The sequence below is a fragment of the Salmo salar genome, chromosome ssa20 (assembly GCF_905237065.1).
Source record: "Salmo salar chromosome ssa20, Ssal_v3.1, whole genome shotgun sequence".
Taxonomy (NCBI): Eukaryota; Metazoa; Chordata; class Actinopteri; order Salmoniformes; family Salmonidae; genus Salmo; species Salmo salar.
In genome coordinates, this window is record NC_059461.1 from 12,846,991 (window position 1) to 12,866,592 (window position 19,602).

The window sequence follows — 19,602 nt, forward strand, 5'->3', positions numbered from 1 at the left end:
GCTAGTGCGTGTAACGGGAAACAGAGGACCGTAGAGGCGCACTGACAGTCTTAAGCGCAGGGTTGGCATCTCCGGTGCTGGCTCGATGCCTACTTTCCCCTGGCACGTGCGGGGTGCTGGTATTGAGCCTACTGGCCTGAAAATACCAGGCCTTACCATGGCACCTACCCCAAAGCACGGGACCTGTCCAGTCTGTTTACCTCTAACAAGGGTACGGGGCACTGGCCTGGGTCTCCAGTCTTGCCCCGTCAAACAGCCCTTGTGCCCCCCCCTAAAAAATTATTGGGGGTGCCTCTCGGTCTCCCTTACCTGTCGTGTTCCCCAGTCCTCGCCAGAATTCTTCCGCTACTTGGTCCTGGTTTGGTGGGAGATTCTGTCACGGTTTTCATCGTGTTGCGGAAAAGACCAAAATGCAGTGGGATTGTGGACACTCATGTTTATTAAAGAAAACATGTAAAGCATCCACTTGAACAAAAAAAACAATAAACAGTACTTACAACGGCAACAGTGTGGCAGGCTCAAACAAACGCAGTGCACACAAACAATCTCCCACAAAAGACACATACAAACACACCCTAATATATGGGACTCTCAATCAAAGGCAAATGGACAACACCTGCCTTCAATTGAGAGTCCCAACCCCAATTGATCACACATAGACATACAACAGCTAGATCAATCATAGACATACATAACAAGGAACAGTGCCCAAAAACCCCGGAATACACAAATCAAATCCCCTACAACAAACACACCACCCCGAATCACATAAAACGAATACCCTCTGCCACGTCCTGACCAAACTACAATAACAATTAACCCTTATACTGGCCAGGACGTGACACATCGAGAAAGCAGTATTACCTTTTTGTCTGACTCATTAAAGAAAATGTATGTAGTGTATATAGCCGTATTATGTATATAGCGTAGTTATAACATATAAATAATGAAGTGTCTTACTATTCTCCATGGTTGTTCCTCTTGCCTATTCTTTGAATGTGGAAGGAGCCACAGTTATACACCTGAGCCTGCTTACTGCACAGCACAATCCATCAATCAGATTGATACACGAGTGTGTAGGTGTGGGTTATAGGGTGTCTAATTGTTTTATATTTTTTCAATATGGGTGACTATTAAAAGAGCCTGTTTTGTTTTTGTACAGGCATCACCCTTACCTACACAGCACCCTCACCTGAGAAGAAGAAACTGGGAATTGAATAACTGCAGTTGCCATAGCTAAGTTATTGGAAGAATACTCTTATTGCAATGTGGATAGCTCTTTAAAAAAGCCTTTGGTTGTGCATAGTGTAGTCTATGGTGTTGCCAGGGAACAGCACCCTCTTCAAAGAAGTAGGAGGCATAGATCTCCCACAAACGGATTGCCTCCCATGCTGCATTGTTGGCCCCCACCCTTGCAACATCCTGCAGAGCAGCAGACCTCTCCTCTGGCACACGGCAGCAAGCTGCAGGTCACCTCCTGGTCCTCATGTCCATCCTCATGAAGTTGTGCAGAACACAGGTAGCATTCACACATGCCTGAATTACCCCCACGAGGCAGTCCCAGATGTCCCTGGTCACCCAACCGTATAGTGCTCTACACGGTAACTGTTGGCAATCGTTTTGAAGGAATCTCCAGTTGCAAGGTACACTGGGGGGAAAAAGTATTTGATTCCCTCCTGATTTTGTACGTTTGCCCACTTACAAAGAAATGATCAGTCTATAATTTTAATGGTAGGTTTATTTGAACAGTGAGAGACAGAATAACAACAAAAAAATCCAGAAGAACGCATGTCAAAAATGTTAGAAAATGATTTGCATTTTAATGAGGGAAATAAGTATTTGAACCCTCTGCAAAACACGACTTAGTACTTGGTGGCAAAACCCTTGTTGGCAATCACAGAGGTCAGACGTTTCTTGTAGTTGGCCACCAGGTTTGCACTCATCTCAGGAGGGATTTTGTCCCACTCCTCTTTGCAGATCTTCTCCAAGTCATTAAGGTTTCGAAGGCTGACGTTTGGCAACTCGAAACCTTCAGCTCCCTCCACAGATTTTCTATGGGATTAAGGTCTGGAGACTGGCTAGGCCACTCCAGGACCTTAATGTGCTTCTTCTTGAGCCACTCCTTTGTTGCCTTGGCCGTGTGTTTTGGGTCATTGTCATGCTGGAATACCCATCCTCAACCCATTTTCAATGGCCTGGCTGAGGGAAGGAGGTTCTCACCCAAGAGTGGACAGTATATGGCCCCGTAAAATGATGCGGTGAAGTTGTCCTGTCCCCTTAGAAGAAAAACACACCCAAAGCATAATGTTTCCACCTCCATGTTTGACGGTGGAGATGGTGTTCTTGGGGTCATAGGCAGCATTCCTCCTCCTCCAAACACGGTGAGTTGAGTTGATGCCAAAGAGCTCCATTTTGGTCTCATCTGACCACAACACTTTCACCAGTTGTCCTCTGAATCATTCAGATGTTCATTGGCAAACTTTAGACGGGCATGTATATGTATTCTTGAGCAGGGGGACCTTGCGGGCGCTGCAGGATTTCAGTCCTTCACAGCGTAGTGTGTTACCAATTGTTTTCTTGGTGACTATGGTCCCAGCTGCCTTGAGATCATTGACAAGATCCTCCCGTGTAGTTCTGGGCTGATTCCTCACCATTCTCATGATCATTGCAACACCACGAGATGAGATCTTGCATGGAGCCCCAGGCCCAGGGATATTGACAGTTCTTTTGTGTTTCTTCCATTTGCGAATAATCGCACCAAATGTTGTCACCTTCTCACCAAACTGCTTGGCGATGGTCTTGTAGCCCATTCCAGCCTTGTGTAGGTCTACAATCTTGTCCCTGACACCCTTGGAGAGCTCTTTGGTCTTGGCTATGGTGGAGAGTTTGGAATCTGATTGATTGATTGCTTCTGTGGACAGGTGTCTTTTTTACAGGTAACAAGCTGTGGTTAGGAGCACTCCCTTTTAGAGTGTGCTCCTAATCTCAGCTTGTTACCTGTATAAAAGACACCTGGGAGCCAGAAATCTTTCTGATTGAGAGGGGGTCAAATACTTATTTCCCTCATTAAAATGCAGATCATTTTATAACATTTTTTACATGTGTTTTTCTGGATTTTTTTGTTGTTATTCTGTCTCTCACTGTTCAAATAAACCTACCATTAAAATTATAGACTGATCATTTCTTTGTCAGTGGGCAAACGTAGAAAATCAGCAGGGGATCAAATACTTTTTCCCCCCACTGTATCTGTAGGAATAATGAAGATAATGTCATTATTAGACTTTTACATCACCAGGTCATTCTGGATTACTAAAACATAATATCTCTTATAACAAATTATGTTAACTTTGGATAGATAGCTGCATGTGCAGACACGTTCATGTGTAGCATGTGACAACAGCAGGCTCATATCAAGGATAGCATCACAAATTAATACATAAATACCACTTGAAGCTTGATGAGGATCATTTGAATTAGCTGTGTATTGCTCCATGACCAGGACTGAGAACCACTGCTCTTCATTGGGACCTCTTCATCTGCAGACAGGCTTTCACAGCTCTCTGTATCTGAGGACAGAAAATAACACAAGATACAGACATCATTATACTCAAATTAGACAGCACTGAATATTATGTTACTATCATCTCTGTCCTCACTTCTAGGGACTGGAACTACACAAAGTACCTGCCCTATCCAGAATAGCCTACTCTCTATTCCTAGTCCCTACTCTGATATCCTTTCACCCTCCTCCATGGCTGTTAGCTACCTACAAATACATTTGGAGTTTGTTTTTTACAATGACAAATACATCAAGATAGCTAGCTAATATGATGTTAGGTAGCTGTTCATATTTAATTCACTTAGCTAGCTAGCTATACAGTATGTACAGTTGGCTAGATAGCTAGCTAGCTACATTAGCAGGTCATTTGAGTTAGCCTGCACTTGTAATGAATACTCAGGGAGAAAAAGGTGTAGATTCACACTCAGAGCGTGGCAGGTGTTAATTTTGCCTTCGCAGAAGGCAGGAATCATGGTCACAGGCAGGCAATGGTCATACACAGGTAGGCAAACAGGCAGGTGAATCAAACTAGGACTGAAGGCTAACTGGTTCTCACAAACGGGCTAGATAAAGGTTTAGTAGAGTCAAAACGAACACAGGTGAAATCAATGAACAAAACTGAAAGACAGGGCTACGTTCCAGAACACAAAGAAACAGGGCTACGTTCAAGAACACAAGGTTGACTAAGAAAAAAGCAGAACCTTACAGCACTGTAGCTAGTTGGCTAATAATGCATCGTTTTTTAAACATTTTCGAAATGTATATACTTACTTGAATAGGTTCTCCCAGCCATGCGAACAATTGGAAACAGGGCAGCAAAGTTTTTTGTCACCAGAGCAGTTTAGAGCGTATTACTATTTACCTGTGAATAAATTCATGAAATGGAGAATGGATTAAACTATTTACCCATTTAATAACCAAACCTTCATACAAACTTGCTATGCTGAATTCTTGATGCACAGTCAAACGTGCTGTTATATGCTGCCAGCACACCCACAAGCGAACCACTCTGGGCGCCATAAGGCAAATGACTGCGTACTAATGTACACGTATGGTTTGCAGTACGTTAGGAGAATTAGGTTAAGGTTAGGGAAAGAGTTAGGGTTAGCTCAAATGCAAAATAAAATACTTTTGATGTTAATTTCATAAAGCTGGATCACTTTTAGCCAGGACTCCTTTTCGGTCTAGATTACATGGTTGCATTCAAGACAAGGTCGTTTTTATTGATCTGTTGTCAGTGTCAGTAGAGTAGGCCTAGGCCACCATCGTATTAAAAAGGATTCTGCTAATGACTCCAGTCATATAAAGTGTAGTAATGGTTATCAAAGGCCACGTTATTTTCCCGTGCAAAGGAAAGAAACGTCTCTGACATAGCCTTTAAGCCTATGCCACTACAGTACGCGTTTATTATCACTATCCAATCTACTCATCAAATTAGGAATAGTAGTTTTACATTAGTCTGCAAATGCGATGACAGAGGCATGCAATCCTTTGTTATAAAGGTGCATTTTTATGGTGAAAAATAGCTTCCCCAAAATATGAAACTCACACGACACATGCTAATAGCTAGACTATAAGATATCTAGCTAGCTAATTTTGGATAACTTACTGTAGTGTTGTTGTTGACACCTGGTTAAGCATAACAGTTAAACTAAACTCGAAGTCGATCAGACTTGACTTACCAGTGTTGAAATGATCATAGCAGACACTGTACTAACAGTCTGGGTTCAGAGCAAAAAGGTTTCTTTGCTTTTCGGATAGTTCTTGAGCCTTATTGCAATGGTATCACCACTGGTGTTTCATGATTGCGGGGAATCTGTAAACATATTTTTCCTGTTGTCTTTCCTGCCTTGTTAGAGCAGCCAAAAATGACCGTGGCGATGAATAAATTCGTTTTAGGGACTGTTATCATGCAGTTTGGGGTAGTCACTCGGCTGTTGTTGTTGAAATAATTGTGGTGGTCTTCCAACATGGCCGCCAGGAGGCATCGTACGTCAACTGCAAGCCCTCTATTTGGACAGATACAACTTACTAGGCCTTTCTACAAGCTAACTAGCAAGATTTATGCAAAGCGACTTACCGGTGATAAGGTGCTTGAACACACATAAATGTATCGATTAAGTGGAGCCCACAGCTTTCCATCATCATCGCGTAATAGCCGGAAACCAATGGAGGCTGCTTAGGGGAGGACGGCTCATAATAATTGCTGAAACGGAGCAAATGGAATGGCATCGAACACATGGAAACTATATGTTTGATGTATTTGATACCATTCCAAGCATTACCACGAGCCCGTCCTCCCCAATTACGGTCCCACCAACCTCCCCTGTGCCTGAAACCATAAGGTTCATCTAAACTGGTCCTTGGGCAGTTTATGAAACTTAATTCGGTGATCTTTTCTCCTACTATTATTCAAACAAAATGGTATGAAAAAGGTTTTTCGGCACCTTAAAAGCAGGGTTAGTTAGCTAATTGAAGTAAGTCTGTTGGAATCGACTCTTTGGCTAATAATTGTTATTTACATTTCATACAAAAAAATGTACGAGCATGAAAGTGTTTTTAGGTACAATGTAGTTTGTTGATTAAGACGACATAGAAGTATGATAAAAATGACCAACCAAGCATATCTAAAATGTTAATTGAATTTAAAAAAAGGATGCAGCCATTGTTGAGTTAACGCGTAAAGTAGGCAATTTAACATGGGAGTAAAGAGAGTACCCTACGGCTGTAACCTACTCGGGGGCGAAGATGTTGCCCTCTACTGGACATACAGAATAGGACCCCAAAGGCCTTCCTGGCTGACTGACCAGAGGATTTCTGTGTCACCAGAGGAGTTTAGCTCTACAGATAAAGTATTAGACTGTATTAGTGATTTAAATACTTCGATGGCTCACAACTTCCTCCAGCTAAATCAAGACAAGGCCGAGGTACTAACTGTTGGAGACAAAGCACAGAGACAGAAACTAGCCGCATGTTTTAATTTACGGCAATAAACATTAAACACCAGATAAAAAAACCTAGGTGTTATTTTAGATTCTGAAATATATTTCGAATCGCACATTAGGAATGTGACCAAAATAACTTTTCACCACCTGAGGAACATTGCCGAGGTGCGGACGTTTCTCTCTCAGGCTGATACAGAGGGACTCTTTCATGCTTTTTTTTACAAGCAGGCTTGACTACTGTAACGCACTCCTTTCTGGTCTACCCAAGAAAGCTATTGGTGCCACACCCTGATTGTTTCAACTGTCTTTGTGCTTGTCTCCACCCCCCTCCAGGTGTGGCCAATCTTCCCCATTATCCCCAGTGTATTTATACCTGTGTTCTCTGTTTGTCTGTTGCCAGTTGGTTTTGTTTCGTGAAACCTACCAGCGGTTTTCCCCTTGTTCTTCCCAGTTTTGATCATTCTGCCTGCCCTGAGCCTGCATGCTGTTCTGTACCTTGCCACACCACACTGGAGTATTGACCCCTGCCTGCTCTGACACTGAGACTGCCTGCCGTTCTGGACCTTTTGCAACGTATCTGGATTACTACCTGCCCTTGACCTGTCATTTTGCCTGCCCCTGTACTAGTAATAAACTTTTGTTACTAAGGCACTGTCGAAGAACACAGAATGATGCAGCATGGGTACTGACCAAGAACAGATGGAGAGCACACATCACACCGGTTTTAAGATCTCTGCACTGGCTGCCTGTGAGTTTTCTATTGGTTTTCAAATCAATTCACATGTGTGCACCCCAGTATATGTCAGACATGGTTTTAAGTTATGTACCCAATAGGTCCCTTTGTAGGCACTGGCCTTTTGACTATCTCCCAGCCTCTGGAAAAGCCTGCCGGAGAACCTGAGGGGCGGCAAAACTGTGGACATATTTAAAAGATCTTAAAACACGTATTTTTAGCTTTGATTTTCCTTAGGGTGATTTTTAGTTCAGTTTGTCATTCTTTTGTTTTTTAACTTCTGTTTGTGTAGTAAATATTTCAGCTTTCATTATCATTTTTTATTTAGATTATTCCTGTAAAGCACATTGCGTTGCATTCCATGTCAGAAATGTGCTGTATAAATAAAGCTTGATTTGATTTAATCTGACCAAATAGGTAAATGAAAATGAACAATGCCATTAGAAAGCATGTACTGTATTTTGTGCCAAGAGAAACAGCCATTTATTCCTCCAAAACATCACCCAATCTCTGTTCCACTCTGTCTCTCCCCACAACCCCAACATATGACCCTCCTGAATATACTGTATCAACACTCACAACGTTATTGGCACCAATATATTAGCAACATAAACGCTTCATGGACCAACTACCTTCATAATCTTATTGTGGCCTCCTAAAGAATATGATGCACATGGGAAGTGAAAAAAACAATATTCACAGGCTAGCCAATGCATAAAGATAGTATTCTCATGCACTACGTATCCATGCAGGTGCCTTCCTCTTATTGATCATCCTCCTCCAATGGCTTTGGTCTAGGACACAACCACAGGATTGGCCAGTAGGGCTGAAGTGGGGGTTAGTCAGTGTTTCTTTGCTCAAAAATTCTCTCTCATACTTGCAGCCACAGTATGAACAGCAGGGTAGCCAAAGAGCACAACCAGTGTAAGGACGTTCTGCGCCAGTGGGGGGTGCTGTTGCAAAGGTCTGAAACACAGCAGTGGATCCACACCCCGGGTAGCTCCTGTTGGCAGTGCTGAGACGTGGCACAACCGCTGGTCAGAATGATTCCCATGGCACCTGCAGGGGTTGGACGCACACACACAGAGAGATAATAAAGATGCATAGACAGTGAGATACGTTTGAAAAAGACAGGTATTTGAGACAAGCATGGGACACACTGAGCTGAGGACTGGGGACTGAGGAGGAGAGATAGATGGGAGGGATGCTGTAAGCATGTTATGAGTGAGAAGCTGCCTTGACAGGGATGAGAGTGACTGTGCAGGATTAGACCAGGGACTTTGATCTTTCCAGAAATTCCCCCTGCCTAACACAGCACATGACTCATCATATCACAGCCCCTTACTTATCCATGACCCCAGATCTTCCTGGAGCAATCTCAATCAGATTGGGGTCTTTCTTTGTCACTGCAATCAGGTTATCACTGTCTCTATTATTGTCGTTGACTCAAATTTAAATTCATTGACGGAACAGTTACAGAATGTGTTTGCATACACTAGGTAAGAGAATACCTCTGAGAAAATAGACATTCTTCTACTATTTCAACCCAGGTCTGGCACTCACGTAACAAGTTGCTTTAGATAAGGAGTGACCGTGGGGTAAAGCATGCAAGGGTGAGGGTGAAGGAGAGGGTGAGGAGGACTGTACTCACTGCTCTCTGTCTTAATGCAGAAGCGGTGCTTGAAGCCTTTGTGTGAGTGAGAGCAAGTGATGACCTTGGGGCTGGAGCAGCCCACGTCCACGTACATCTGGCCCTGGAGGATGTTACAGCCATAGCACTGCAGCGCCTCACCTTCCACAACACACAGAGAACATTAGGACAACATTAGAACAACCCTTTGCCACTGTACATTGCCCTGGTGCCATTTTCAAAGGTTAAAGTTGAGTCAGTGGCACAGTTTACATAAGCACCACACTAGAATATCATTAACATTAAGGCTGGAATAAAATGTTACAAATGACATACAGTTTAAAGTTCAGTGGAAGGTTTTTGAACTCAGCAAGCCTGAGGATGGCTGTGAGAAAGGATGGCAAATGGAAGAATTGCTGAAAATAAAAAATAGGACATATAATACAGGGCCAAGAGTATGTGGAAACCCCTTCAAATTAGTGGATTCGGCTATTTCAGCTACACCTGTTACTGACAGGTGTATAAAATCAGGCATGCAATCTCCATAGACAATCATTGGCAGCAGAATGGCCCGTACTGAAGCGCTCATTGGCTTTCAACATGGCACCATCATAGGATGCCACCTTTCCAACAAGTCAATTCATCAAATTTCTGCCCTGCTAGAACTGCCCCGGTCAACCGTAAGTGTTGTTATTGTGAAGTGGAAACGTCTAAGAGCAATAATGGCTCAGGCGCAAAGTGATAGTCCACACAAGCTCACAGAATGGGACTGCCTAGTGCTGAAGCGCGTTGCAACACTCACTACCGAGTTCCAAACTGCCTCTGGAAGCAATGTCAGTACAATAACTCTTCATCAGGAGCTTCATCATGAAATGGGTTTCCATGGCCGAGCAGCCGCACACAAGCCTAAGATCACCATGCGCAATGCCAAGCGTCGGCTGAAGTGGTGTAAAGCCCGCCGCCATTGGACTCTGGAGCAGTGGAAACTGGAGTGATGAATCATGCTTCACCATCTGGCAGTCCGACGGACGAATCTGGGTTTAGCGGATGCTACCTGCCCCAATGCATAGTGCCAACTGTAAAATGTGGTGGAGGAAGAATACTGGTCTGTGGCTGTTTATCATGGTTCAGGCTAGGCCCCTTAGTTCCAGTGAAGGGAAATCTTAACCTGTTGAGGACAGACGTTCCGCTAGCTGAACCCCGTTCCGCCTGCGGAACCCCTAGCCAACAGCCAATGGCATCGCACGGCGCGAAATACAAAACCAACTAAAATACCACAATTCAATTTTCTCAAACAATCAACTATTTTACACCATTTTAAAGATAAGACTCTCGTTAATCTAACCACAAGGCTTTACGGCGAAAGCAAAACATTAGATTATGTTAGGAGAGTACCCTGCCAAAAATAATCACACAGCCATTTTCCAAGCAAACATATATGTCACAAAAACCAAAACCACAGCTAAATGCAGCACTAACCTTTGATGATCTTCATCAGATGACACTCCTAGGACATTATGTTATACAATACATTAATGTTTTGTTCAATCAAGTTCATATTTATATCAAAAACCAGCTTTTTACATTAGCATGTGATGTTCAGAACTAGCATACCCACCAAAAACTTCCGGTGAATTTACTAAATTACTCATGATAAACGTTCACAAAATAAATAACAATTATTTTAAGAATTATAGATACAGAACTACTTTATGCAATCGCGGTGTCAGATTTTAAAATACATTTTCGGCAAAAGCACATTTTGCAATATTCTGAGTAAATAGCTCGGCCATCATGGCTAGCTATTTTGACACCCACCAAGTTTGGGACAACCTAAACTCAGAATTACTATTAGAAAAATTGGATTACCTTTGCTGTTCTTCATCATAATGCACTCCCAGGACTTCTAATTCAACAGCAAATGTTGTTTTGGTTCCAAATAATCCATAGTTATATTCAAATAGCTCCGTTTTGTTCGTGCGTTCAGGTCACTATCCGAAGGGTGACGCGCGAGCACATTTCATGACAAAATATTTCAAAATATTCCATTACCATACTTCGAAGCATGTCAAACGCTGTTTAAAATCAATTTTTATGCAATTTTTTCGTAAAATAGCAATAATATTCCAACCGGGCAACGTTGTATTCATTCAAAGGCTGAAAGAAAAAAATGGAGTAGTCTCATGACGCGCGCATCTCCAGTGTCACTGTCCCCAGGCTGACCACTCACAAATTGTCCTGCTGTTCTTCGCCCAGAGACAGCAGACACCCCATTCCACTTTCTGGCGGCTTTAGAGAGCCAATGGAAGCCTTAGAAAATGTCACGTTACAGCACGGATGCTGTATTTTCGATAGAGATGCAACAGAAGGACAACAAATTGTCAGACAGGGCACTTCCTGTATGGAATCTTCTCAGGTTTTGGCCTGCCATATGAGTTCTGTTATACTCACAGACACCATCCAAACAGTTTTAGAAACTTTAGAGTGTTTTCTATCCAAATCTACTAATTATATGCATATTCTAGTTTCTGGGCAGGAGTAGTAACCAGATTAAATCGGGTACGTTTTTTATCCGGCCGTGAAAATACTGCCACCTATCCCAAAGAAGTTAACACTACAGCATAAATGACATTCTCGACGATTACGTGCTTCCAACTTTGTGGCAACAGTTTGGGGAAGGCCCTTTTCTGTTTCAGCATGACTATGCCCCTTTGCACAAAGCGAGGTCCATACAGAAATGGTTTGTTGAGATCGGTGTGGAAGAACTTGACTGGCCTGAACAGAGCCCTGACCTCAACCCCACAACTGTGAGCCAGGCCTAATCGCCCAACATCAGTGCCCGACCTCACTAATGCTCTTGTGGCAGAATGGAAGCAAGTCTCCGCAGCAATGTCCCAACATCGGAAAGCCTTCCCAGAAGAGTGGAGGCTGTTATAGCAGCAAAGGGGGTACCAACTCCATATAAATACCCATATTTTAGAATTAGATGTACGGCGAGCAGGTGTCCACATACTTTTGGCAATGTAGTGTAGATATGTTTAAAATACTGTAGTCACAAACACCAACTGTAGTATTCTTGAAAAATGTATGATTTTCCATGTTCAGTCATAGACACTTTGCCATGTAAGATCAATACTAAGATCAATGCAACATTGTTACTCACTGACACACTTGCAACACATGGGTGGCAGGTAGCCTAGTGGTTAGAGCGTTGGGCCAGTAACCGAAAGGTTGCTATATCGAATACCCAAGCTGACAAGGTAAAAATATGTTGCTCTGCCCCTGAGCAAGGCAGTTAACCCACTGTTCCCTTGGCACCGAAGATGTCGGTTAAGGCAGCCCCCCAAACCTCACTGATTCAGAGAGGTTGGGTTAAATGCAGAAGACTCTTTTCAGTTGTTGGCATTCAGTTGTACAGCTGACTAGGTATCCCTTTTCCCTCTTACACTCTCATATACACATGCCCACACACACAGCAACACATGCTCTCACGCTCTCATATACACAAACACGAAGACACGCTCTGTCTCGCTTTCTCTCTATACACTTTCTTGTGTACTTACCATGTGTAAATAGGAGAGTTAAAAAACAGTACAGTCCAAATCCATGCATTAGCCCAGTGTGTGGAGTAATGGGTGATGTCTTGTCAGTGGTCAGACAGAACTGTGAGCTGTGTGGAGTGAGAGTGAGGCACTCCTCTCCCATTATACTCTGGTGGAGAGTAGGGTGTCCACCCCCTCTGCGCAGAGTGGGTAAAAATGTGCTTTGGGGATGATATTTCAATTTATTATGTGATGAAATAAATTTTAGAAAGACAAATATGATTCTTCATGTTGTGAATCATTCAGTGGGGTCTTTCTCTAATATATCATTAATATTATATCCTAAAAGTTGTATTTCATCCGACAATAAACATTCCCGAGATGCACATATTTTGGGGGGTGTGAAAAAACATTAACATTATATTTTTTCTTTATCTTTTATTGTAAGTGCAAAATTGTCCTCTGTAGTGGTCATTAGGATGTAAATATGAAAACATTTACATTACAGTCGTCAATGGGTACAGTAGCTGAAAAACAGCTGAAAGCTGAAAGTTGTCAAGTTCACACCCCCACACATGTGATATCATTGAAAAGCTCAGAATGTCCTCTCAAAGGGACAACAGTGCTTACTACAGTGGCTTGTATGGCGTCAGAGATACGGACCAAGAACTCATGTCCACTAGGGAGGACAAAAATGAAATGCTGAGTCTCATGAGGATAAGCACAGAGCTCTGTTGGCAGAGCGGTGCTGCTTCTCAAATCAAATGACATTTTATTTGTTACATGCGCTGAATACAACAGGTGTAGACCTTACAGTGAAATGCTTACTTACAAGCCAACAATGAAGTTAAGTAAAAATAATAATAATTATAAATAAAAGTAACAAGTGTTAACTTCTCTAGGGCCAGTGGGACGAAATCGTCCCACCTACGTAACAGCCAGTGGAATCCTGTGGCGCGTTATTCAAATAACTTAGAAATGCTATTACTTCAATTTCTCAAACATATGACTATTTCACACCATTTTAAAGACAAGACTCTCGTTAATCTAACCACACTGTCCGATTTCAAAAAGGCTTTACAACGAAAGCAAAACATTACATTATGTCAGCAGAGTACCAAGCCAGAAATAATCAGACACCCATTTTTCAAGCTAGCATATAATGTCACAAAAACCCAGAAGACAGCTAAATGCAGCACTAACCTTTGATGATCTTCATCAGATGACACACCTAGGACATTATGTTATACAATACATGCATGTTTTGTTCAATCAAGTTCATATTTATATCAAAAAACAGCATTTTACATTAGCATGTGACGTTCAGAACTGGCATACCCCCCCTTTAACTTCCGGTGAATTTACAAAAAATGTACTAAATTACTCACGATAAACGTTCACAAAAAGCATAACAATTATTTTAAGAATTATAGATACAGAACTCCTCTATGCACTCGATATGTCCGATTTTAAAATAGCTTTTCGGTAAAAGCACATTTTGCAATATTCTAAGTAGATAGCCCGGCATCACAGGGCTAGCTATTTAGACACCCAGCAAGTTTAGCACTCACCAAAGTCAGATTTACTATAAGAAAAATGTTATTACCTTTGCTGTTCTTCATCAGAATGCACTCCCAGGACTTCTACTTCAATAACAAATGTTGGTTTGGTCCCAAATAATCCATAGTTATATACAAACAGCGGCGTTTTGTTCGTGCGTTCAAGACACTATCCGAAAGGGTAAAGAAGGGTGACGAGCACGATGCATTTCGTGACAAAAAATTTCTAAATATTCCATTACCGTACTTCGAAGCATGTCAACCGCTGTTTAACCTGTTATGGCTAGGGGGCAGTATTTTCACGGCTGGATAAAAAACGTACCCGATTTAATCTGGTTACTACCCCTGCCCAGTAACTAGAATATGCATATAATTATTGGCTTTGGATAGAAAACACTCCAAAGTTTCTAAAACTGTTTGAATGGTGTCTGTGAGTATAACAGAACTCAAATGGCAGGTCAAAACCTGAGAGATTCCTTTACAGGAAGTGGCCTGTCTGACCATTTCTTGAACTTCTTTGCCATCTCTGTCTTTTACAAAGGATCTCTGCTCTAACGTGACACTTCCTACGTCTTCCATGGGTGCTCAGAGCCCGGGAAAAACCTGAATGTCGTCATCCCAGCCCCAGGCTGAAACACATTATCGCCTTTCTCAAGTGGCCGATCAAGGGACTGTGGGCTTAGGCGCGTGCCCTGGCTGCCCCCGTCTTTGTGATTTTTCCTCTGTTTGCCGAAAAGGAGATTCCCGGTCGGAATATTATCGCTTTTTTACGAGATAAATTGCATAAAAATTGATTTTAAACAGCGGTTGACATGCTTCGAAGTACGGTAATGGAATATTTAGAATTTTTTTGTCACGAATTAAGCCATGCGTGCGACCCTGATTTACCATTTCGGATAGTGTCTGGGACGCACGAACAAAACGCCGCTATTCGGATATAACGATGGATTATTTTGGACCAAACCAACATTTGTTATTGAAGTAGCAGTCCTGGGAGTGCATTCTGACGAAGACAACAAAAGGTAATCAAACTTTTATAATAGTAAATCTGATTTTGGTGAAGGCTAAACTTGCCGGGTGTCTAAATAGCTAGCCGTGATGGCTGGGCTATGTACTTACAAAATTGCAAAATGTGCTTTCACCAAAAAGCTATTTTAAAATCGGACATATCGAGTGCATAGAGGAGTTCTGTATCTATAATTCTTAAAATAATTGTTATGCTTTTTGTGAACGTTTATCGTGAGTAATTTAGTAAATTGTTAGCAAATTCCCCGGAAGTTTGCGGGGGGTATGCTAGTTCTGAACGTCACATGCTAATGTAAAAAGCTGTTTTTTTATATAAATATGAACTTGATTGAACAAAACATGCATGTATTGTATAACATAATGTCCTAGGTGTGTCATCTGATGAAGATCATCAAAGGTTAGTGCTGCATTTAGCTGTCTTCTGGGTTTTTGTGACATTATATGCTAGCTTGAAAAATGGGTGTCTGATTATTTCTGGCTTGGTACTCTGCTGACATAATCTAATGTTTTGCTTTCGCTGTAAAGCCTTTTTGAAATCGGACAGTGTGGTTAGATAAAGGAGAGTCTTGTCTTTAAAATGCTGTAAAATAGTCATATGTTTGAAAAATTGAAGTTTTTGTATTTTTGAGGAATTTGTAATTCGCGCCACGCCTATCATTGGATATTGGAGCAGGTGTTCCGCTAGCGGAACGTCTCGATGTAAGAGGTTAAGGTATCTTTACTTTTACTCAAGTATGACAACTGAGTACTTTTTCCACCACTGCTCAAAAGTTGCAGCGAGATCTTTGTAATGGCGTTGGAGGGGATGGCTGCCGTTTTATGGGCTCTTAACCAACCGTGCAAAAAAAAATATTATTGTTTGTAACTTATTTTGTACATAATGTTGCTGCTACCGTCTCTTATGACCGAAAAGAGCTTCTGGACATCAGAACTGCGATAACTCACCTTGAACTGGACGAATAATTTTAAAAAATAAGTTGGACGACAGGGATTTACTCCAGACACCCAACGAGGCCATCATCCCTGTCATTCGCAGGAGAACAGTACGGAGATATCACGGAAGGAGATCGGGGTGCCTTGTCAGGATCCGGCGACGAGTGGCAAATCTGCCTTTATCATCGGTACTATTGGCCAACGTACAATTGCTGGATAATAAACTGGACGAACTATAAGCACGTATATCCAACCAACGGACATTAAAAACTGTAACATCTTACGTTTCACCGAGTCGTGGATAAACGACGACATGAATAACATACAGCTGGTGTGTTACACCTTGTATCGGCAGGATAGAACAGCAGCCTCTGGTAAGACAAGGTCTATGTATATTTGTAAACAACAGCTGGTGCACGATATTTAAGTAAGTCTCAAGGTTTTACTCGCCTGAGGTAGAGTATATCATGATAAGCTGTAGACCACACTATCTACCAAGAGAGTTTTCATCTATATTCTTTGTAGCTGTCCATTTACCAACACAAACCAATGCTAGCACTAGGACCGCACTCAATGAGCTGTATACGCCCATAAGCAAACAGGAAAACACTCATCCAGAGGCGGCGCTCCTAGTGGCCAGGGACTTTAATGCAGGGAAACTTATATCCGTTTTACCTCATTTCTACCAGCATGTTAAACGTGTAACCAGAGGGAAAAAACTTTAGACCACCTTTACTCCACACAGAGAGACACGTGCAAAGCTCTCCCTTGCCCTCCATTTGGCAAATCTGACCATAATTGTATCCTCCTGATTCCTGCTTACAAACAAAAACTAAAGCAGGAAGCTTTAGTCAATAAAAAAGTGGTCAGATGAAGCAGACGCTAAGCTACAGGACTGTTTTGGTAGCACAGACTGGAATATGTTCCGAGATTCTTCTGATGGCATTGAGGAGTAAACCACATCAGTCACTGGCTTCATCAATAAGTGCATCGATGATGTCTTCCCCACAGTGACTGTATGTACATACCCCAACCAGAAGCCATGGATTACAGGCAACATCAGCGCACTGAGCTAAAGGGTAGAGCTGCCGCTTTCAAGGAGCGGGACTCTAACCCGGACGCTTATAAGACATCCCGCTATGACCTCCGACAAACCATCAAACAGGTAAATGGTCAGTACAGGACTAAGATTGAATTGTACTACACCTGCTCCGACAATCGTCAGATGTGGCAGGGCTTGCAAACTATTACATACTACAAAGGGAAGCACAGCAGCGAGCTGCCCAGTGACACATGCCTACCAGACGAGCTAAATTACTTCAATTCTCACTTCGAGTTAAGTAACACTGAAACATGCATGAGAGAATCAGCTGTTCTGGACGATTGTGTGATCATGCTCTCCGTAGCCGATGTGAGTAAGACCTTTTAACAGGTCAACATTCACAAGGCCGCAGGGCCAGAAGGATTACCAGGACGTGTACTCCGAGCATGCGCTGACCAACTGGCAAGTGTTTTCACTGACATTTTCAACCTCTCCCTGTCTGAGTCTGTAATACCAACGTGCCAAGCAGACCACCATAGTCCTTGTGCCCAAGAACACTAAGGTAACCTCCCTAAATGACTACCGACCCGTAGCAGTCACGTCTGTAGCCATGAAGTGCTTTGAAAGGCTGGTCATGGCTCACATCAACACCATTATCCCGGAAACACTAGACCCACTCCAATTTGCATACTGCCCAAACATATCTACAGATGATGTAATCTCTATTGCACTCCTCACTGCCCTTTTCCACCTGGAAAAAAGGAACACCTATGTGAGAATGTTATTCATTGACTACAGCTTAGCGTTCAACACCATAGTGCCCTCAAAGCTCATCACTAAGCTAAGGACCCTGGGAGTAAACACCTCCCTCTGCAACTGGATCCTAGACTTTCAGACGGGCCCCCAGGTGGTAAGGGTAGGTAACAACACATCCGCCATGCTGATCCTCAATACGGGGGATCCTCAGGGGTGTGTACTCAGTCTCCTCCTGTACTCCCTGTTCACTCATGACTGCATGGCCAGGCAGGACTCCAACACCATCATTAAGTTTGCTGATGACACAACAGTGGTAGGCCTGATCACCGACAATGACGAGACAGCCAATAGGGAGGAGGTCAGAGACCTGGCCGTATGGTGCCAGGACAACAACCTCTCCCTCAACTTGATCAAGACAAAGGAGATGATTGTGAACTACAGGAAAGGAGGACCAAGCACGCTCCCATTCTCATCGACGGGGCTGTAGTGGAGCAGGTTGAGAGTTTCAAGTTCCTTGGTGTCCACATCACCAACAAACTAACATGTTCCAAGCACACCAAGACAGTCGTGAAGAGGGCACGACAAAACTATATATTTTTTGTCAGGAGACTGAAAATATTTGGTAATAGTCCTCATATACTCAATAGGTTCTACAGCTGCACCATCGAGAGCATCCTGACTGGTTGTATCACTGCCTGGTAAGGCAACTGCTCAGCCTCCGACGGTAAGGCACTGCAAAGGGTAGTGCATACGGCCCAGTACATCACTGGGGCCAAGCTTCCTGCCATCCAGGACCTCTATACCAGGCGGTGTCAAAGAAATGCCCTAAAAATTGTCAACGACTCCAGCCACCCTAGTCATAGACTGTTCTCCCTGCAACCGCCGTCAAGCGATACCGGAGCAACAAGCCTAGGTCCAAGAGCCTTCTAAACAGCTTCTACCCCCAATCTATAAGACTCCTGAACATCTAATCAAATGGCTACCCAGACTATTTGCATTGCCCCCCTGCCTTCTTTTACGCTGCTGCTACTCTCAGTTTATTATCTATGCATAGTCACTTTAATAACTCTACCTACATGTACATATTACCTCAATTACCTTGACTAACTGGTGACCCCGCACTTGGACTCTGTACCGGTATCCCCTGTATATAGTCTTGCTAATGTTATTTTACTGCTGCTCTTTAACCCCTGTGCGGCCTCCACATCCAGCGAAAAATCCTATCGCCATTAGCATAACAAAATGTAATACTTTTTTTTTTCAAATTATATCGTTTTATAGATACACCTCTCCTGAATCGAACCACGTTGTCCGATTTCAAAAAGGCTTTACAGCAAAAGCAAAACATTAGATTATGTTAGAGGAGTATATCGTAAAAGTAGCCACATAGCCATTTTCCGACCAACCACATGCATCACAAATAACCAAAAAACAGCTAAATGCAGCACTAACCTTTGACAATCTTCATCAGATGACACACCTAGGACATCATGTTAGACAATACATGCATTCTTTTGTTCGATAAAGTTCATATTTATATATAAAAACAGCATTTTACATCAGTGCGTAACGTTGACTAACTATTTTACCTCAAATGCATCCGATGAAACAGCGCTACAATTTACTAAATTACTATTCGAAAACATTTTTAAAATGTAATATTGTCATTCTAAGATTTATAGATGAATATCTCTTGAAAGCACCTGTAATGCCAAATTTAAAAATAACTTTACTGGGTAATCACACTTTGCGAAAAAAGGGGATGCGATACTCAGAACAATAGGCTAGCAATACAGGTCAGCGCCATCTTGGAACAATCGCATATCAAATCTAGTCTTGTATACTATTGTCAATAATCCCTTACCTTTGATTATCTT

The 19,602-nt window shown here is 42.5% G+C and overlaps 1 long non-coding RNA gene across 1 annotated transcript; it reads right to left on the bottom strand.

Annotated features, from left to right (window-relative positions):
- Positions 1 to 3,195: 3,195 nt before the first annotated feature.
- Positions 3,196 to 5,629, bottom strand: LOC106580133 (uncharacterized). The gene is made up of 3 exons (XR_001322808.2): positions 5,242 to 5,629; positions 4,331 to 4,421; positions 3,196 to 3,566 (listed from the first exon to the last, which is right to left on the bottom strand). It is a non-coding gene; the product is annotated as an uncharacterized lncRNA (long non-coding RNA).
- Between the last annotated feature and the right edge of the window lie 13,973 nt (positions 5,630 to 19,602).